Source organism: Triticum aestivum, chromosome 6A (genome assembly GCF_018294505.1).
Source record: "Triticum aestivum cultivar Chinese Spring chromosome 6A, IWGSC CS RefSeq v2.1, whole genome shotgun sequence".
NCBI lineage: Eukaryota > Viridiplantae > Streptophyta > Magnoliopsida > Poales > Poaceae > Triticum > Triticum aestivum.
This window is the reverse complement of record NC_057809.1, coordinates 24,084,509-24,107,260: the sequence shown is the minus strand read 5'-3', so window position 1 is coordinate 24,107,260 and position 22,752 is coordinate 24,084,509. Positions and strand designations below refer to the sequence as shown.

The following is a 22,752-nucleotide window of genomic DNA, read 5'->3' as shown; positions in this document are numbered from 1 at the left end:
TGCGGACTATATAAGAAGGCTCTGGCCAGTGAAGTAACCTAGTTTGGTTCACTCACTCCCTCTCGCGTGACCTAGCCATCATCTACTGTTCATCACTATGTGCTGCCTCCGGCGATCCCATCCCGACGACCGCGTGCATGGCTGGTCGGGAGAGCAGGTGCCTCCGGAACCCTGTCGTTTGAGATCCGGCCCAGGAGAATGGCAATAAGGTTTTTGGGGAGCGTCTCGACGCGACTGCTCCTGATCCGTCCCCAACTCTGTTCGCCTCTGCTTCCACTACTTCCTCTGCATCGACGCCATGGCCGACGACGCCGCCGCTAAGAAGGAGGCCACAGACGATGCCGAGGCTGCTGCAGCAGCAGCCGCGTTGGCCTGGCCAACCGGAGGGTATGATCTGTTCATCCCTCGTTTACTCGTACTTTTTTTTCGAAAAGGGGGGGGCTCCCCGGCCTCTGCATCAGAGCGATGCATACAGCCATCTTATTAACCAAAAAAGGCAAAAGTGCCAACAAGGTTCCACAGGCTCCAGGTCAACAATATGGAAAAAAGAGAAATGCAGCTCACACAGAGCTACAAACGGCTAGAAACACAACCTAGCCAAAAAAAAGATGCCACAACCGGCTGGCTAACAAAAGATAGGGAAACTAATTGCCTATCCTATTACATGACCGCCATCCAAACCGGTTGAAGATATCCCGAGCAACCATCTCCCAGCGGATAGATCCAGTAACGAAATGCTCCCTAGCCTCCATCGGAGTGAGTAGCGACCACGAATGGATCAGGGCCGTAGCTCGGAAAATAACCTGCAAAAAATGAATCCGTGATGTTCTGTTAAAAACCAAATCATTTCTGCAATTCCAGACAGTCCATAAGAAGGCGCAAACTCCAACCCGAATATGTCGTGCGAGACCAGGCTCAACCCCATTAAACCATGTCCCAAATAAAGCATTGACAGAAGTCGGCGGAGTAAGATTAAAAGCAATATGGACCGTCCGCCAAAGAACTCTAGCCAGCGGGCAATCAAAGAATAAATGCCTAATCGTCTCATCCCGATCACAGAAACTACACCTAGTAGGTCCTGTCCAATTGCGTTTAATCAAGTTGTCCTTTGTTAAAATGACTTGTTTATGGACAAACCACATAAACACTTTAATTTTTAAAGGCACCTTGGCAACCCAAACAAACTTGGAAGTTGGAATAGCAGTCGAATTAATAACATCAATATACATTGATTTAACTGTAAATACTCCAGAACTAGTCAACTTCCAACGCAATATATCGGGTCGGTGAGAAAGTTGAACCTCCATAAGTCTCCTAACTAGATGAAGCCATTCTTCCCACCGATTGCCCGCTAGCGACCGTCTAAACTGAATATTAAGGGGATAGATTGGAATACCGTTGCCACGAACACCTCCCGTTGTTGAGCAATCCGATATAAAGACGGATATTGAATGGCTAAAGGTGATTCACCAAGCCAAGTATCCTCCCAGAAACGGGTGCTTGTACCGTTTCCAATAACAAATCTCGTCCTATTGAACATAGATTGTTTGACTTTCATTAGTCCTTTCCAGAAAGGAGAATCAGTTGGCCTGACTGCAACCTGGGACAATGTTTTAGTTTGGAGGTACTTGTTGCGGAGGATCTGCGCCCACATGGCCTCAGTCCCGGAAGATAGCTTCCACAACCACTTACTAAGAAGACATCTGTTCTTAACTTCCAGATTTTCAATACCAAGACCCCCTTGGTCTTTCGGTCGACAGATGATGTCCCATTTAGCAAGCCGGTATTTTCTTTTAAGTTCATCACCCTGCCAAAAGAAGCGCGACCGATAGAAGTCCAATCTTTTCCTAACACCAACTGGGACCTCAAAGAAAGATAAGAGAAACATAGGCATACTCGTGAGTACCGAATTAATCAAAATCAAACGGCCTCCGTATAACATGAGTTTACCTTTCCAACAGCTCAGTTTTTTCTCAAATCGATCCTCGATGCACTTCCATTCTCTGTTCGTTAGCCTACGGTGGTGAATCGGGATCCCAAGGTAAGAGAAGGGTAAACTCCCCAACTCGCACCCAAACAATTGCCTATAAGACTCCTGGTCGTCTTTGGCTCTACCAAAGCAGAACAACTCGCTCTTATGGAAGTTAATCTTTAACCCGGTCAATTGTTCAAATAGACATAACAGAAGCTTCATATTTCTCGCCTTGGCCAAATCATGCTCCATACAGATGATTGTATCATCGGCGTACTGAAGGATGGAAACACCTCCCTCAACAAGATGAGGAACCAACCCCTCCACTTGACCATTCTCCATAGCCCGGCCTATCAAAATTGCTAACATATCCACCACAATGTTAAACAGGATAGGGGACATCGGATCTCCTTGTCTTAGGCCTTTATGTGTCTGGAAATAATGACCTATGTCGTCATTCACTTTGATTCCCACACTCCCTTTTTGCGTAAATGATTCGACCTGTCGGCGCCAGGCTTCATCAAAACCTTTCATACGCAATGCCTGTTGGAGGAATGGCCACTTAACCTTATCGTACGCTTTTTCGAAATCCACCTTAAAAATTACTCCATCTAATTTTTTGGAATGGATTTCATGGAGCGTTTCGTGAAGGACAACCACCCCTTCAAGGATGTTCATGTCCGGCATGAAAGTAGTTTGGGCTTGCTGCACCACAGATTGCGCAATCTGTGTGAGCCTGTTAGTCCCAACCTTGGTGAAGATTTTGAAACTAACATTGAGTAGGCAGATCGGCCTGAACTGCTCAATCCTCGCAGCATCCGTTTTCTTCGGAAGCAATGTAATAGTTCCAAAATTCAAGTGAAATAATTGAAGCTGTCCAGAGAAAAGATCATGAAACATAGGTAACAGATCCCCCTTAATAATATGCCAACACTTTTTATAAAACTCACCCGGGAACCCATCCGGACCGGGAGCCTTGTTGTTTTTCATTTGTGCAATAGCATCGAACACTTCCTTTTCAGAGAACGGGGCAGCCAGGATATCATTATCAGCATTAGTTAATTGAGGCACATCCTCAACCCTTGACTCATCAAGGGACACACAATTGTCCTCCGGCGGTCCAAAAAGCTGTCTATAATATTCGGTAATATAGGTTTTGAGATTATCCTGCCCAATGATAGTACCCTCATCCTACTCTAGCTGAAAGATCCGCTTCTTTCTGTGTTTACCATTAGCAATGAGGTGGAAAAATTGAGTACTCGCGTCCCCTTGGACTACTTTGCGGACCTTGGCACGCAAAGCCCACTTCAATTCTTCTTCGCGGAGAAGTTCTTTCAGCCTCTTCTCCGCCTCATTTTTAACTTGAACTTCGGCGGGCAGCAACAACGCGGACTCAGCTTTTACATCCAAGGCCTGTACAAGAGAGAGGAGCCTATCCTTCTCAATCTTATACACCCCACTGAGATGCTTAGCCCAACCCCGTAAGAAACTTCTCAAATGCCTAATTTTATTCTGCCAACGCTCGACCGCCGTCTTTCCTCCAACACCCTTAGCCCACTCCCTGGCTATGATGTCTAAGAATCCCTCACGTTCGAACCAGGCCATCTCAAAAGAGAAGGTGTTCTTGTTTCCTATATGGTTCGGCTCCCCTGAGTCTACGAACAAAGGTGTGTGATCGGAGATTCCCCGCGTGAGAGCTTGCACCGTAACAAGAGGGAACTTCTGTTCCCACTCCACGCTGGCGAGGACCCGATCAAGCTTTTCATATGTCGGGTTTGGCATAGCATTAGCCCAGGTAAACTGTCTACCAGAAAGCTCTATCTCCCTTAGATCTAAGCTTTCAATAATGGTATTGAACATAAACGACCATCTGCCGTCGAAGTTATCATTGTTTTTCTCCTCTCTCCTTCTAATGATATTGAAATCACCCCCGACCAACATCGGGAGTTGTTCAGACCCACAAATCCGAACAAGATCCGCCAGAAACTCCGGTTTAAGCTCGGGTTGGGCAGCACCATAGACCGCTACCAAAGCCCAGTTGAACCCATCAACTTTAGACCTAACTCGAAACTTTACTGCGAAGTCACCCATTACTACACTCCGGACTTCAAGGGAATCACATCTCACACCCAGTAAGATGCCCCCCGATCTACCTCGTGGCGGGAGGCAATGCCAATCGAAATCAAGACCACCCACAAGAGAGGAAAGAAACTGCGGCGCAAAGTTATCTCGACCGGTTTCCGATAAAGCAACGAAATCTAACCGATGTTCCAGAGAAGTTTCAGCAAGAAACCTTCTTTTAGCCAAGTCTTTCAAACCTCTGCTATTCCAAAAGATGCCTTTCATGTTGGGGAATGTAGTAATTTCAAAATTTTCCTACGCACACGCAAGATCATAGTGATGCATAGCAACGAGGGGGAGAGTCTGATCTACGTACCCTTGTAGATCGCAACAGAAGCGTTGACACAACGTAGAGGAAGTAGTCGTACGCCTTCTTCCCGATCCGACCGATCCAAGCACCGTTACTCCGGCACCTCCGAGTTCTTAGCACACGTACAACTCGATGACGATCCCCGGACTCCGATCCAGCAAAGCTTCGGGGAGGAGTTCCGTCAGCACGACGGCGTGGTGACGATCTTGATGTTCTACCGACGTAGGGCTTCGCCTAAGCACTACAACGATATGATCGAGGTGGAATATGGTGGCAGGGGGCACCGCACACGGCTAAGGAACGATCTCAATGATCAACTTGTGTGTCTAGAGGTGCCCCTGCCCCCGTATATAAAGGATCCAAGGGGGAGGGCTGGCCGGCCAAGGAGGAGGGCGCAGGAGGAGTCCTACTCCTACCGGGAGTAGGACTCCCCCCCTCAATCCTATTCCTAATAGGATTCCGAGAGAGAGAGAGAGAGAGAGAGAGAGAGAAGGGGGCCGGCCACCTCTCCTAGTCCTAATAGGACTAGGGGAGGGGGGAGGCGCGCAGCCCACCTTGGGCTGCCCCTTTCACCTTTCCACCAAGGCCCAACAAGGCCCATATGGTTCCCGGGGGGTTCCCGTAACCTCCCGGTAATCCGGTAAAATCCTGATTTCACCCGGAACACTTCCGATGTCCAAACATAGGCTTCCAATATATCAATCTTTATGTCTCGACCATTTCGAGACTCCTCGTCATGTCCGTGATCACATCCGGGACTCCGAACAACCTTCGGTACATCAAAATGCATAAACTCATAATTACTGTCATCGTAACGTTAAGCGTGCGGACCCTACGGTTCGAGAACAATGTAGACATGACCGAGACACGTCTCCGGTCAATAACCAATAGCGGGACCTGGATGCCCATATTGGCTCCTACATATTCTACGAAGATCTTTATCGGTTAGACCGCATAACAACATACGTTGTTCCCTTTGTCATCGGTATGTTACTTGCCCGAGATTCGATCGTCGGTATCCAATACCTAGTTCAATCTCGTTACCGGCAAGTCTCTTTACTCGTTCTGTAATACATCATCTCGCAACTAACTCATTAGTTGCAATGCTTGCAAGGCTTGTGTAATGTGCATTACCGAGAGGGCCCAGAGATACCTCTCCGACAATCGGAGTGACAAATCCTAATCTCGAAATACGCCAACCCAACATCTACCATTGGAGACACCTGTAGTACTCCTTTATAATCACCCAGTTACGTTGTGACGTTTCGTAGCACCCAAAGTGTTCCTCTGGCAAACGGGAGTTGCATAATCTCATAGTCATAGGAACATGTATAAGTCATGAAGAAAGCAATAGCAACATACTAAACAATCGCGTGTTAAGCTAATGAAATGGGTCATGTCAATCAGATCATTCAACTAATGATGTGACCTCGTTAATCAAATAACAACACATTGTTCATGGTCAGGAAACTTAACCATCTTTGATTAACGAGCTAGTCAAGTAGAGGCATACTAGTGACACTCTGTTTGTCTATGTATTCACACATGTATTATGTTTCCAGTTAATACAATTCTAGCATGAATAATAAACATTTATCATGATATAAGGAAATAAATAATAACTTTATTATTGCCTCTAGGGCATATTTCCTTCATTTCATAGTTCATCATGGAATTTTTTAGCAGTCCGAACCCTAGCACTCCTACGAACCGCAGAGTCGGGATAAATCTTTCGCTTCCACTTACACCTTGGCGTAGTGTGCTCCTTCACCCGGTCCTCATAACCGGACTGAACGGAACGGATCCCTTCGACAACTACGGGCGCATCATCACCCTCCGACTCCTGATTAGAAGGTGCTAGGTCCGCGCATAGATTATCTAGCACTCTAACCCCTAAAGCATCAATTTCCTCATCATTCATGGGTTTGACCGCAGCAAGATTACGAATAGTCTCTAAGGCCCGCTCCGCCTCTAAATCTAACATATCATTTACCGAATTGGAGATTTCAGTATCATTAGCGCCTAGTGAAACTCCTAATTGGTTTGCATTAGTAACAATCTCCTCGGGCGCAAAATGCAATAAAGAATTGGAAATGTTAACGGACATACCAGAAGATGTCGCAGCATCATGAAGCTTGGCCGCCCTCATAGCGCACCTCTGCTGCATATCGTCCACCTCCGGAAGGTCCAGAACGCGAGCACTCATCCGTCTCCCCGCCGAGACCGGGTCGGGAATACCGCCAAAGGCCACAACCTCCTCAACAGAATGAGGAAGCTGCGGGCTCCTGATGCCCTCGGACAAGTGCCCGGCAGGTATGGCAAGAGAGGGGACCACTGGGCCGCCTGCCCACTCCCTCCTCCTGCCCCGCCCACCGACTCAGAGCGGAGCGTCGAAGTCGCCGAGAAAGCGGTCCTCCTGACCGCAGACGATGAGGGGAAGTCTAGGGCCACCTGCCCCAACCTCTCCTCCCCCAACGTTCCGGGGGATGCTGGCGCCACTGCCAGGGCCTGAGGATAGAGAGCCGAGGCCACCTGCCTCGGGCTCCCGCTCCTAACGCTGGCAGCCCCCGACGTGGCCGGTGACACCGGCGTGTGTATAGGGAGGGAAGAGGATAAGGCCATCTGCCCTGACCCCCGTCCCGTAAGGCCCTCCTCGGTCATAGATGCCAACGCCGGAGCCACCTCAACCGGTACAGCAGGAGAAATAGGAGCCACCTCCGGCTCTACCTCCCGAAGTGCAGTCCCCACAAAATCCAAAGAAGGAAGCGCATGCTCAAACTCATCATCCGTGTCTACCCTGTCGCTCCATAACTTGGGAGGCGCAGAAGCAGGCTCGAAGGACCCAAAACGCAGAGTCGTCGTGGGCACCGACGGCGATGGTGTCGACCCAGTTCCGGCCCCCTCCCCAGGCAACTGAGCATCTGTACGAGTTCCGGTCGATTCCTCTCGAGCAGACTCATCTGGCGCCCCCTTGGCTCCTGCACCACCATCACTCTCGTGCATATCAACATCATCCCCAGCGACCTCATCAGCGAACATCTCAACATCCTCAAACTCAATGTCGAGCGGGTAAACCTCTCCCCTATAGGTCCAGTGAACAACACCAGGCACGAAGTCAACATTCAGAACACTCACCAATATCCGAGCCACTCCATGAGCCCGAGTAAAAGCCATATCCACTCTCTCCGTCTTTCCAACCATGATACCCATACTGGCTACAACTCGAACGTCCTGCAGAGGCTTAGATGGGGCCCCAGAAAATCGCAACCACTCGTGAAACTCCAAAATACATGTAGTACCAGGAACTCTACACAAGCCAAAACTCAGCAGTTTTTGTAAATCCTCCACGGAAGGGAAATCCACCTTAAAGACATTAGCTTCGAGTCTGACCAGCTCCCACTGAAAGTCCCCCGGTGCCAACTCCTGAAGCCTCTGGATAATCTGGGCCTCAGTCACCTCGCCCTGAGTTGTTTTCACAATCCCGGTAGTCAAGCAGTGTGTATCCTCGGGGATCTCCCTCGCGGCCGGGGACTCGAAGAACAATAACTCCGCACAGTACAACCCATACATAGTCAGAGATGGAGCCTGGTCACGCACTAATGGGCAATCTCCCGAATCATGTGCAAGCTTACCACACGAGTCACACAGCTCTGCAATGCACTCTGCAATAAAATGGCCCTTCTCACCACACCTGTAACACAGCATCCTTTCCTTCTTGCGCGCCCATTTGGCCGCCCTCTCGGATTCAGACCTGTCTGATGTGTCCCCCACAGCCCCAGGCACTGGAACATCAACCTTGGCCAGTGCCGTTACCACCTCCATAGCCCGAGTGGTAATATCCTTGGACTGGGCATTATCTGTCTCAACCGTAGTAGCCCCATGGTCAACAGCAACCGGGGGCGGAGGTTGCCGACGAAACCTCCCACGGCCCCCTCCCCGACCACCCCGACGTCCACGGAATCCACCTCTCTGGCGGTGATCCGGACTGGAGGCCCCCTCGACAAAGCCACCAGGAGGTCCGAGGAAAGGTCTCTCAGCAGACCCGTCACTCTGCCACGTATAGCCTCGGCCTCCACCGGTAGACGAGGAACCGCGGTGCTGTCCATCGCCGTACGCATCAACCCCATCATCTCCCCACTGACCTCGGGGCGCCTCAAATGACTCTTGAACTGCGACCTCCTTCCTAGGCATCGAAGATCCAGACCGAAACTGAGTCGGCCTCGCGGCATAGTGCGGCGGCGGAGCAGCCCGAGGCGGGGCACCACCCGGTGCCGGCACCACCCGGTGCCGGCACCACAGGTCTAGGACCAGAACCTCCGCCACGACCCAAGGCAGAGGCCACCTGAGGCGACGGCCCCCGGGGTCGCGGCCCTACCGGGCCTCCTCTTCCCGCGGGTAAGGCCGGTGGCCTGGCCGGCGTTGGCCCCGGGGGTCGCGAACCAGCAGAGCCTCCACTGCTCGTAGGAACCATCGGCGGCCGAGGCGCCGTAGGCACAGGCGGCCGTGCCCCATGGTTGCCCCCCCCCCCCCCCCCGTCCTGAGGGGGCAGGAGCGCCACGCCCGGCCCCGATTATCGCTCGCCCAGCGCCGGCTGCGCTGAACCCTGCGCCAGGGGCCCCTCGACCAGCCCGCCCAGGCGGCGGCGGCATACCGGCCCCGGCCGAACTCTCAGATGCCTGGGGCTGCGCCGTCGGCGGCCCACCCGCTCCTGGACCAACCATCGCACGCAGCGGCGGAATCCGGCGAGCACGACCCGGGCCACACGGAGGAAGCACGGGCGTTCCGCGCCGACGAACCCTAATCGAGGTAGCCGAGACGCACGCGTAAGGGGTTACGTCCGTGCATGCAGCGGTGGATGATGAGCATGTGTCGCCCGGTATGGCCTGGGCCTCATACCCAGCCATATCCGGCCCATGTTGCAGTTCGTTAACGCAATTAGGAACCGGCCCACATCGGCCCAGGAGTTCGTTCAAGCGCTCTTCGCGAGCCTCTCGGATCCCGCACGGCAGCTTCGATGGCACCACAGCCGCCGCCGCCGGAGGTCCGGCTCTCGACCGACGAGCAGCCTTTCTCTTCTTAACCATCGTCCATGAATTCGGATGGATTAGATCGAACACCGTGAGGTTGGGAAGACGTACCTTAGGTAGAGGTCCCTTCCATGGTCTGACCGCAGATGCCGCATTTCTCCGGTGGACGACGCGGTGAACTAATTCCTTCCTCTCGTCCGGAAGCAGCCCAACCCTCGCCGGATCCTCCACCGGCACGACCGTGTCTACGGTAGTGGCCACCTCATCTTCGTCATACCCTGCATGAAACAAATCACAAATAAGATCCGAAGGCGTCGGCGACGGCGGCGAACCCTCTGAGTCGTCGCTATCTCCGTCGGCCTCCTCATCATCCGTAGCCAACAGGGCCCAGAAGCGGCCGCCGATGCCCGCCCGAGCAGCCGTGGCGGGAGGACACAGCGCGGCGGCGGTCTCCCGGGGAGACACCCGGGGAGTCGCCCCAGTCGCCCCAGTCGCCCCTGTCATCGCCCCCTTCTCATTCAGCTGATACAGATCGATGAATCTGCCGTCAAGTTTGGTACATCTCAACGTACTTATACTAGCCGTATATGTGCTGTTCATAGAAGGTTCGATTCTATGCTCTGCACGTGCTAGTATGCTTAGGTATCGTTATGAGATGCATACTTTTTATGCCATGCTTACTGTTTACTCGTGGATAAGTCTAATCAGAAAAGTGCTAATATTTCCAACATTTACCACCACTTTTTGCTCGTATTTACCTACTGTACTAGGTAAACGAATCAAATAAATCCCCGGCAGAAAAAACGGATCAAATAAATAACCTAGCCAATGAGGGCTGTAGCTTGTGCGAGCTAGAAATCTTTGGTAGGCTGGGCATGGAAGATCCAACACACCTGTAGTGTGCATGCGCGTCGAGAAACAGAGCCAGAAGAGCCAGAAGATGAAGAATTCCAGAAAACCTAGTGAAAGAAAATGAAAGCAGGTGGTGTCTCGCTTATCTAATATCTCCACAAAAGAAACCCGCATCCAGCTTACAAGAGCTTTAACATAGAAAACAAAACAAAAATAAACAACAAATTAGCATAACAGAGCAAGTTTGGCTGCAAAGAGCATGATAACTACTTGTTGCAAAAGCTCTAAGGGAAGTCCTCCAAGAAACTCAGGAAGCAGCACACATAAAAGATCAACTCTGTCTACCGGTATCGTAGGATTCTAGGCTTCTAGCCGTGACTCCGAGCACAAATTGAGGCAAAAACAGAAAGGCTAATTTGGCGGTTGAAATTAGGCAAGTTTATGCCTACACTTTGATCTTTGAACTTACCTGCAGGAGATCTCCAAGATAAGCTGAATTCCAGAGGCAGGGCGGGACGGAGGGGGTATGGAGGATATGTTATAGAGGATATCGTCCAGCTAGCAGTAGAACTAGTGGTTGGGGCGCCACCCGGTGGCGCCGCCTGAGAGGAAGCTAGGCGGTGCCAGGTGGGAGGCACCCCTTCCATTTTACTTATTATAGTATGCAGTGTTATTGCATAATAGGCATATTAAGCAGCAAGTAGCCAGGAGAAACCAGGGATTTAAGATCATCATGAACAAAATTTAAAGTTCATTACACACTTGATGAAACAAGTGACACATGCATCTTGGCTCTAACATCACATTGATAGAGTACTGAAATCATCTCCAAAAAAAGAATGAACAAAATAGTGACCGCGGATGGAGTGGCTTATCTTCACCTCGTGCTCAATGCATCCACTGTCCCAGATCCCGGGCTAGTCTTCGCCGCCGCCGCCGCCGTCGGTATCCGCTGTATCTTTTTGAGCCTCACCTCCCAATTTCAGTGCAAAATGCAGCCATCATCTTGGAATTCCTTGATAATATCCCTGCCAAGTGCACCATATACAGCTACTCTAGTATGGTTAAAGCAATAAAGGAAGTTGGGTACCTTTTGTTGGATGTCATCCTTGGATTCAGATCCAATTGATCGAGCAGCTATGTTGAGGGCATTGTTGGTGCTTCCACCTCCTTGGACATTCAAAGTAAGGCTCCAGATTTTGTCTTCCGAACCTAGTTCAGATTGTGAGTAATGAGAGAAAAAACCATCGAATATGTCACCTTTCATTTTCAGCAGTTTCCCTTCAAATGTGAATTCATCAATGCATGGATATGTTTTCTATTAACACCCAATCTGAAACAAAGCTAACTATAATTAATTAGAGAACACAATTCAATAGTTTTCACTGATGTTACCAAAGAATTATAAAATGTTATTTAAAAGCGTACATCATACCTTTACTGCATTGGTATTCATAATTATTTGAGTGGTGAACTGAGCTTTATTTACCTACTATATATCTTTTTTATTCGCCAAAACCTAAAATAATATAACCTTGGCAAGACGTATCCGTAAACCTGCACAACCTCAGGTTGTAGTTCTGCCCGATCTATCTCCTCCAACACCCATAGTTAAAACTTTGAGAGTTATATATTTATCTTAACTGATAGGAAATAAACACAATAACAATGGACAAGAGCATAGTGCATTCAGTGCATCACTTTATGTTTATACAATGTATATGATGATCAAGCGAGTATCATATGTTGTAAGAACTGAAGCCTCTAACACAAGTTGAATTTGAAGATTGCGGAAATCATGAGAAGCAGATTGAACTGAAAGTAATTTATAAAAAAATTGAAAACATAAGTAAAAAAAAATTGAAAACTATGAGAAGGTAGTGCCTGGAGCCTCTATGCTTGCTCTGTTTCGACTTCTTCTTGGACTAAAGATGTCGAGTAACTTCGTGCCTGCACGTCAGTTCTTGGCGTTCGGCTCGCTATCCAAGTCAGCGCCATGGTCGGGGCCATCGCCAGCGGCCAGATGGCCGAGCACATTGGCCAGAAAGGGGTGAGAAAATCTTGACCCCTCCCTCCCTCCGAATGAAAATTAAGAGTTGAGCTTGTATTAGTCTCAAATCTCATGAGTTATTTAATTAGTTGCGCGTGGCATTTGATACGATAATCAGAGAAGAGAAATTGGTGTTGCAGACAATGTGTAGGTGAAGACTTTTTCTTAAAAGGTTCATTATTTTGTTCATGTCATATGCTTGCAAGTTGCAACAAATTAATTCTTGACTACACCAAAGTTTTAATCTTTTATACTATGGACATGCCTACTGAATTTTCAGTCGTTAACGATGGTGGCGATTCAGAACATCATCGGTTGGCTCGCCATCTCCTTCACGAATGTATGGCATGATGCACCCACATGTTTCCCAAGCTTATTTTCTGCCATTTCTCTTCTCGCGACGATACGAGATTCATGCTTGCTAATCGATGTTTAATCCACATGACTCATCACTTCTCTACATGGGATGTCTGCTTCAAGGATTTGGTGTTGGTGTTATATCATACATGGTTTGTAATAAAGTATCTTCACTGCATGATTATTCTGTGCCTAGGATGTTCATGACTTTATGCTTTAAGATTTTGAGTACTTCTCAGCTGGTTCAAAAATGTTCAGAAACAAGAGAGCAACTAATATGTCAATATACTGGATGCAGAATGGTCCAGGGTTTATTTTTTTTGGAAAAGATGGTTCATTGTTTATACCTATGCACCCCTACCAAAACTAAATTAATCTTTTCAAATTAGAACATTTTTACTTTGTGCTTGGGCCTTAGTGCATGCTGATTTTTATGGCGTTATGCTTTAAGAGATTCAGTACTTCTTCATCGTATATACCAACTTATTTTATTGCCAACAGATTATTGAGCTACTTAATAGTTACAATACTAACTCCTATGTATGAATTAAGGCATGCGATCATACCAGATGCATGTATACATCAGAGCTCCTCAGAGCACAAGAGGATCACTTGGCTTCATGAAATCCTCAAATGCAGAATCAGCAATAGCTATGTAAAAGAAAAGAAGCACAGTCAGTATGTTACATGACATGAGAACAACAGATGACTACCTAATCTAAGTACAACATAAGTTTCGTATAAACAGGATCGAAATGAATCATAATTAATGGTTATAGTCAATAAAATGCCAGAATGAGTTATATTGACCAACCTAAGTACCTAATATTGTTACGTCCATTATACAGTGTGGAATCAAAATCATGTGATAGTTAACTATTTCTAATCCAATAGATTGTATACAACACAGACTGATATTTTAGATTCAAAAGAAGAATCCAGTATCCGAGGTTATCTAAACTTACTTTTGAATCACGCCACCGCTAGTCCACTGCCTCCTGGTGATAACACCATCAATCATTAGGTTGGTTTCCATCCATCAGTATGTTCACCCTTGAGAAGTCCAGGCTAGGGTGCTACAATTAGGATCCCTATCAGATAAACGAAGAACTATATTTCTTGATATAATTGGAGGGGTTCCACTACCATAACAACAGGTGGATGCAGCCGTTCAACCCGGGCGGGGAGCATACAAAATCTGCAAAATAGGGAGGTTAGAAGATGATAATTTCATTAATAGTTCCGTACACACAGTACTTTATAGATGGTTGCTCACATATCTAAATGCCGCATTTCTTGGTTCATACATAGCAAAAATTCCTTGCAATATTTTCTAGAACCAGGAACAATCACTGCATTGTGAATGTTGCATTTCTGTTTCTCTCATGCAGCTTCAGAAGGAAATCGCGGATCATGAGCTTGCGGAGCAGATGGAGGAGCCCATGGCCCAGCAGCTGGAAGCAGACATCAGTGCTCTGGTTTATAACAAGCAGCAACTGGCCCTGCGAGCAAAAGCCACTATCCATCAATGACAAGAAAGAGGAGATCCAAAGGAAGGTGTGCAGATTCCTACCGTGTGTCATCATTATTTCTTTTATTTCTTCTGTGAGCCCAAAACTCTATTATGGTAATATGATTACGTTCAATTTGGTTGAAACATGGCATGGCATATGATTAGTAATTTAGGTTCTGTTTGTGACATTGCATTCGTCAGAATCTAGGTCTACTTGAACCTCTGCTTCAGCTGCTAAACTGTCTTATACCATTGTAGAATTCTTATAATGATTCTATAGCGTCGTAAAGGCTTTCTGTTCATTGTAAATTTCTCAAAGCTTCATATACAATTAAGTTAATTAGAACGATGTCTTCCTGTAGTATCGCTCTCCATCCAAAAACTGATTATTTTTTGTGGATTTCCGGCATCATGAGTTTCAAATAAAGGATAATCCATACCTAGAGCCAAGCATGCTACATGGTCTATGAGTTTCTGATCAAAATACATCATGCATTGTCATACCAGGTCGGATATAAGACAGCTTTGCATAGTTGTGGTGTAATCTATTCAGCCTTGTGCGTTTGGCGTGGCATCGATCCTGGTCTTGTAGATCAAAGCTAGAGCTACTTTGTCAAAAACCTTCCCTCTAATTTACGGAGGGGGGATGGAGCAGGATATCTACAGTTTACCATCTGCAAAGTGAACTCTCTGCACAGTCTGTTGAAACTACTTTTATATCCACCATTTAATCTTGCATCTTGACATCTGCTTGTCACCGATTGGTATTCGGCTATACCTTGTGAATGAGGCTCTTGAACGCCTGATATATTGTTCTCGCTAACTTAAGCTGATAGTTTGATATTCTGCTCAAAAAGCAACAGCTCACTGCATAATGTTATATTTGTTGCGTTTTTACTGCTGCAGGTGACCCAGGCTGATTTTGAGACTTCTAAACATTCCCAAGAAAGCTCGAAATTGATGTCCAAATCAGTAAACTCGCCAGAAAAAGTTTAGGTGGCTAGGCACAAATCTATCAAGGGATTAGAGGGCTAAGACAGGAATCAGTAAAATTCAGAGTTTTGAATCTAAGTAAACACCTGTTATTGCTGCAACTCCCCTGCATCAACTAACAGTCTAATACATGCCCTATGGTAGCATATATTGAGTGATTCAACACTGTTACTGCCTTACTCCTTACTGCAGCCATTACAACAAAATATGCAGATTATAAAACATGCCAGGAATAAAGGGAGAGTTGCTATTATGACACTGCACTGCTCAAAGTAAATTGATTCATATGAACCTCCATGGACAGTGCCCACCATGATTTAGAGAAGTATTCGGCAGTTGGAAAAGGTAGGATGCATCGTACCTGGTCGGATCTAGAATGGCTGGCCCTTGCCGGCGCAGACGAAGCGGATCCGTGTCGATAGTGTCTTGCCTCCACGTGACGGTGGTTCTTGTTGAGCTACTTTTGGCGCCGCCGGCAGCGCCCTCCAACACATACTCGTCCTCCCTGCCGACTATCTCCATGGATTCAGATTGAGAAGAGAAAGGGGTAGGACACGAGGTGGCAGAGAGGGGTCGGGGGGTAAGGGAAGGGGAAGAAAGGAGGCGACTTGCCTGGGTCGAGAGAAGGTCTGGACGATTGGATGTCGAGTTTGCTTCCTTCTCCGGTGGCTGGCGTCGGAGGACCTGGCCATGGGCCGATGGGGCGAGGCAGTGGCGGCAGCAACCCTAGCGTGCGCGGAGGGAGAACGGGTGGGGGCGATTTCCTCTTCCTCTCTTGTTTTCTTCTGGACGAAGCAAACAACGTGTTGGGGCAGCAAAGGTCAAACCGCCGATCTTTTTGTCTCTAGCTAATCCGACGTGGACTGCATGAGAGCACGCCCCGGATGCGCAGCTGAATGTGTTTAACTAGGGGTTGGGGCGCGCCCATGGCGCACCGCCTGAGAGGAATCTCGGCGGTGCCAAGTAAGACTCGCCCCTTTCACTTTCCTATTTCTACTTTGCATGAGACTGAAAGTACAACACTACAAGTTTCTAACTGGAACAATAAACAAGAGCTCTGACATCATAGATATTAACAAGTGTGTATCAACCTGCAGGGAGCAGTCTTAGAGCTTACATGAGAGATGGCATACATGATATTGGTTCAAAAACAACAGTCGGGTCCACATCACCAGGGTCAGGCTGGCTACCGCGTGGTGTCACTAGACCAGACGAGGCGACCTTATCCGAATCCGTTCATGCCAACGGCTTCCCTCACGGTGTAGCTCTTCTTCTCGCCCACCTTGGTTATGGTCAGCAACTCAGTGTTGATCGGTGTGCTGCCCGCTGTTGCGGTGGCCATCAGCATATGTGCCGAAGACACACATTAATCGTTCCACTGCCGTAGAAATGAGTTTACTCTGCTGGTTTGGGGCAAATCGAACATGTCCAACAAAGAGTGATAAATCAGCACAACAATAACTGGTAACCACCCAATACAACAAATGTGATAGTAGTATAGCATGTTTTTTTAGAGTTTAGCATGGTTTTTCGTCAACAGACACGAAGTTATTAACACACTGATCAACAGAGCATTGTGTTAGATAGGAGTATAGCATGGTTTTTCCAGAAACAGGAATGTGAAATTTCAAATATTCAGCTTACAACAGAATACTCCATGTTTCAGACATTTGGGTATTATCAGACAATTTAAATTAGTGAGTATCTAGTTCATAGAAGATGTTAGAAGATATTACAAACCTCATCTACTGCATTATCAAGAATTTAAGATATAGCTGCATGGCAATAGAGAAGTTATTAGATAAATATTTTACATGGTGGCATAAGTATCTTGAACACCAAAGATAAAGAAGAAATTTATGAGTAGATCATACCTTTACTGGATTGATATTCATGATTATTTCAGTGATGAACTCAGATTCATTTAAATATTGTATATTTTTGCCTGTCGCCAAAACCTAAAATAATATAACCTTGGCAAGAGGTATCCCTAAACCACTACCATATATCCTAAAACACCTAAAACAGGGACTAACCCAAAGTAATAGAAGTGCCTATGACATAGTTTTGACCGACAGAATCAAACAATAGCAACCGAGGCCTGACCCACCTACAAAGATGAGAGGACGGATACACGAACAGAATAAAAGCGAACGGTTCCAAGGTGGGAACTGGGTGCTACCTGCTCGGATGGGGAGCGATTTGGCACTGCAGATGCAGACGAAGAGGAGGCGTGTGGACGGCGAGCTTGGTGCACCTGACGCTGGCTCGGATACCACACTACAGCAAACCAAAGCATAAGTCAAAACTGAACCTGCGATTCTTTGTTATCCGATTTCAGTTAACTATAAACTCTATACCTAGCAGTGAAGAGGTTGTCAGTCAAAAGAGTTTAGCCTGCTGGCCATAAAGGCACAGGAACAAATGGGAGAAATTAACTGAAACTATTTTCTTGTAGGCATGGCACAACACACATGTGTTCGTTACTTCATAGCTAAAATAGAAGAAGAAATATAATTTGACAATTTTTTACTTGGCATACTCCCTCTCAACAGAAACAGAAACAGGGGAAAACGTGCACGCAAGTAATATAACGCGGAGGACAAAAGATTTGACCTGCATAGACTCCGAAGGAGAAGCAGCCAAGAGTATAGAATGGTCCAATATTTTTTTATGCAGCAGATCGGCTGACCGGATCACAAAATCCTGAAAACCAAGTCAATCTGTTCCACCCCAACCATGGCAGATACAAATACTCCCGTAACACACACACACACGAACCACGAACCTTAGAAACTGAGGAGTAAGAATAACAAGGACGGCATGATCGGCGAGGTATCCCAACCTCAGCCTACATCCGCAAAATAGCACACATCCACCAGGCCCCCCTCCCAAAGAAATCTGAAACAGAGAAAGGGATTATATGAGACCAACAAATAAATCATATACATGAAGTAATTAGCCATTTCAGTGATCCAAATAGTCATCGAGCAATTACCAATATATCATCTGCTAAACAAAAATGACATGAAAAAGGCAAAATATACGACAATACTCGGCATCACCTCCCACTACTTCTGATCCTCCCACTCGACAAGGCCTCTGAGTGGTGCTCCAGACCAACATCTAAATATTTTAGACAGTAATGCCAGCAAAAAAGTTAACAAAACAAAAGTATGTGATAACACTAATTTCCACTGTAAAACCACATGCACATGTAAAACTCTATAGAATGCGCATACATGTGTTACATCGTCCATGTGGGATTCCTCTAACAAGCTATCTGTTTTGAATTTGTCCATGCCCATAATTAGAACCTAAAATCAAGCAATTTGAGTGGGACTCAACCTGAATAACCTCATGTTTTTTGCTCTAACAGATGACATATGAACTAAAACCACAAATTCTGATAGAAAAGATACTGTAAGGGAAAACCTGAACTATGTTGGCAATTAGTCCCTCGGTACCTTAATATAAGACGTTGGATAAAGCTGGTAGTGATCTGGAGGTTATAGAAAAGGATATCGCAGCAACCACTGACAATATACAAGATTGCAAAGGGCTTATTGCGCTCAGAGAGCAAGAGTCGGCCATGGAAAGTTACAAAAGGCTACGGCTGGACTCCTGTGCTGCTAGAGCAGAATTGATTGCCGCACAGATGACAATGAGGAAGTGGAGATCTTACACAAAGAAGCTGGAACCACAGAATCTAAAGCGCTAGAACTCAAAACATTATATAACCTTCAGCTGGATAGCGACGAATATATTTTTCAGTACGGAGTTCCTAAGTCGGCATTATTTCAAAGGATAGCGACGGGTATATATTTCAGCCTCTATGTCACAACAAATTCAACATGGCAGCACTTGTTCTACTTCTACAATATATACTTTATATTGCATATATAAGTTGATGAATCAAATTTCCACTTGTTCTACTTCTACAATATATACTTCATATTGCATATATAAGTTGATGAATCAAATTCCTGCTTGTTCTACTTCTACAATATATACTTCATATCGTATCAACCGGGTGACATTCTCACAACCAAGCGTGTACTATGTACTATTTGTTGTTTGAGTTGAAGCTTTGGGTAAAAATAAACTGAAGTATCATCCTAAACTTTGATGGACCCTGAACATGCCATTTGATCAATTTCAGACGGGAGCAAGATGAAAACCTGAACGGTGCCTTGGTTAGTCCATACAAATAGGTGGGTGCCACGCTGCGCCCAACTCACTGAACAAACAGTGTGGTCCGCCCCCAAATCGCAGAGCTTGCTGACCTTGTGGAGTTAAAAATTTGTTTAGGATCCCTCTTAGAGTTTTAAAATAGAAATTGGATAACATTGGTTGCCCACATCTTCTTACTGCATTCCACGGGTAGACGCAGTTCCCCAATCCGACCGAGATGACAATGTGCAAAGACCAATCCACGAAGTTGAGGTAGAAGTCTTCCTACAATGCGGGCGCATACAAAACACCCAGGAGGAGAATTCCATTGCCGTGACATTTTCTATTTGAGCATGAATTTGAATATAATAACAGATACTCTTGGAATACCAATGGGCATGAAAAATGAACAATAACCATAAGAGATTCACCTGCGGGAATATGCAATTAGCACAACAAAGTGTAACAACAGCAACAGAGTATTCATGGCATGGAAGCAAGCACAACCCCACTATATATCCTCGAGATTTAGAATGCATAAATCTGTCCCCTCAAGAAGCACAACCAGGACACAAAATACAACTGAAACTATATCTAGTCTATCATCCATATCTTGTTCAACCATGTATAAGAAATCATTCTCAGCTTTCTCAACGGTAGAAGTGAGGCAATTCAGCACACCAGCTTGAAAACTTTCAGAAAGTTTTACATCTTCATTCTCTGCAATTTCCATGGCTAATGTGAATTCACTTTTAACCCCATTAATTAAGGGAGTTCTCTGATGAGCTATATAGGCCATCTTGTTGCTTGATATGACACTCTAACAAGTACAGGTAATATACTATGTTATCATATAGAGTTACTGCCAGAAAATCAGCTGCATCTCATTAAAGCTATCATAAATTCCACAAATCAACCATCCATTTTTCTCAGAGCACACAGCTTGTACTCTATCCTCTCCAGCTGCTCCACCTGCCATCTTTACCTCGGTACCAGTCAGAAAATTGGATGATACGGTTGTTTGAACACTTGACCTCTAAAGATTTTTTACTTGATTTCAAATATGGAGCTCTTAGTTAAAATGCAGGGTTGCCTTGTGAGGTGGATAGCAAATCCATACCTCGACATAGATGGAGAAGAGACGATTTGGGGGCTTACCTCGGGTCGATTTCCTCGGTTGTCCCTGCGGCAGCGCCCTGGGAGTCGCCATATCATGGGTCCTGCAGGTCGTTGGAGGTGGACGTCAATCACGATGGAAGACGAGGGGAGCTGAGGATGCGGGCGTCGGTGACCTCCTCCGGGTGCGGCTGTCGAAGACGAGGGGAGAGGAGGCGGCGGCTTGACAGGGGAGACGCTAGTGGCGGCGGGTTACATGGAGAGGAAACGAGAGCGAAAGGAAAGGTCGTGTGTTGGGTTGCCTACGTGGGGAAGAAAGGGAAAAAATTTAACGGGGGAAGGTGTTTTCTGGGGTAGATACCTGCCACAGTAAAATCTTCGACGTGGCTAGCGCCAGGAGGCGTCCCTTATGCGCACGTTAATGCTTCTCGATAGTTCATTCGTAAGTGATTGGATTGGATTGGATGTACTAGTACAACTTTTTTTTCTTACCTTCAATGATGTTATCGTGTTCTCGCTGTTTGGTAGTACTAGTACCCTAACAACTAAGAGCATCTCCAATAGCCGCATAAAAATTTGAAGCCCAATAAAAGTTATAGCGCGTCACTTTAGCATTTTTAGTGTGCCGGGACGAACATCGCTTTTACAGATGCCCAAAAACGCGCGTACAAAAAGCACACAGTGCAAATTGTGAAGCGCGCGCAATCCGGAGCCCAAAATATGGTGCGCGCGATAATGTTTTTCAGCGCGCGCCCAAAAACTTTTAGCGCTACAGCATCTGCTGGAGCAGTGCGGCGCCCAAAAAACAAAATTTTAGAAGCGGGTGTAGTCACCGTCGTGCGCCTCCCCTGCGGCGTCCCTGCTGCATCCCTCGCCGGGGTCGCCAGCAGCACTTGACGGCCCGGCCTCGTCCTCGTCGTCGCTGTCGATGATGATAACGCCGCCTCGGCCCGGCCCGGCCTCGGCTACGGGCCTGGGTCTCCAGGTACGCCCGACGCTGGCGGTGCACCTTCTCGCGGACGTAGTCCTCGCTCGCCCATTTGAGGGCGGACTCGTCATCGAGGGCCACCATGCCGGCGTGCCCTCACAGGCGAGGGCTCGTTGATGACAAGGGCGCCGCTGCGAGCGCGACGCCCGAGCGGTGTCTTCTCCGGCTCGGGCTTGACCGGGCAGAGGGCCGGCGAGCCGGAGCCCGACGACGAGGACGACCCCGGCTCCATTCGCAGCGGCATCCAGGAACTGCCGCGGCGGCGAGAGAAGGAGGGCCGCGTCGAGTACTCCAGCCGCGGCACATTGCCGGTCTCGATGTGCTCGAGGACGGCGTCGAGTGTGCGGCCGGGGACGCCCCAGCACTCGCGCCGTCCTTCGGAGTTGAGGCGGCCGCGGGGAATGATGCCATTGACGGAGGCGATATGCTCCTCGCAGCGGCGCTGGAAGCACATCGTCCACAGGTTTCGCTGTCGGGCGCGTACCTCGGCTCGTTCCGCTGCTCCTCTGTCAACGAGGAGCGGATGCGGGCGATCTCCGCCCGCCGTGCCGCCCCTTCGGGCACCGACAGCACCGAGACGCCGCCGGCGCTCAGTCTCCACAAACCAGGCACGCGCATGTCGGGAGGCGCCAGGTATTCGGCCTCGTACAAAAGGCGCGCCTCCGGCTCCTGGAGGTGTCGGCGGCCGAAGCCGTTCGCCGCTGCACCGTCGCTTAGGTATCTCTCCGCCATTGTTTCGCTCGTCGGCGGGCAGGGGAGTGGTGGGAGAGCTCGCCGGTGGGGAAAAGGCTTTCACTGAAGGTAGAGGGGCAGGCTGTGGCGCTCACCGGCGGGGAGGGGCACCTTTTATAGCAGAAGCGGGGTGGCCGGGGGCGGCATGCGGGCGGACGTGTGGCGCATGCGGGCGGGACGTGCGTCGATGTCGTCTTCACTGCGCCGCCCGTGAGGCATCAATGGAGGCCGACCGGCGCGGCAGCCTTCGCATTGATTCCCGCGGGAACCGAGGCGATGAGGTCGACATAGCGGCTGTCTCGCTGACTCGGCAGGCCCATGGCTGTTTCGCGCCAAAACATTCGCCCCGGCGCCCCCGGGCGCCCCCTCCGGCACGTCGGGTTCGACCTAGGTCCGCCGGCAGTGATTTCAGCCCAAACCGGCAAAAAAAACGCGATTGAACCGTTTTTTCGGTGCCGACGCAAAAAGATCACCTAAAAAGACCATTTTGGATACGCGGCTAAAGATGCTCTAAGCAATGAAGCAGCCGCGGACGCGTTGCCTCCTCG

The 22,752-nt window shown here is 48.0% G+C and overlaps 2 long non-coding RNA genes across 2 annotated transcripts; both read right to left on the bottom strand.

Annotated features, from left to right (window-relative positions):
- Positions 1–10,934: 10,934 nt before the first annotated feature.
- Positions 10,935–15,944, bottom strand: LOC123130082 (uncharacterized). The gene is made up of 3 exons (XR_006463734.1): positions 15,557–15,944; positions 13,966–14,191; positions 10,935–13,887 (listed from the first exon to the last, which is right to left on the bottom strand). It is a non-coding gene; the product is annotated as an uncharacterized lncRNA (long non-coding RNA).
- A 1,305-nt stretch (positions 15,945–17,249) lies between these two features.
- LOC123130081 (uncharacterized) lies at positions 17,250–20,669 on the bottom strand. The gene is made up of 3 exons (XR_006463733.1): positions 19,567–20,669; positions 17,812–19,481; positions 17,250–17,475 (listed from the first exon to the last, which is right to left on the bottom strand). It is a non-coding gene; the product is annotated as an uncharacterized lncRNA (long non-coding RNA).
- Positions 20,670–22,752: the final 2,083 nt, after the last annotated feature.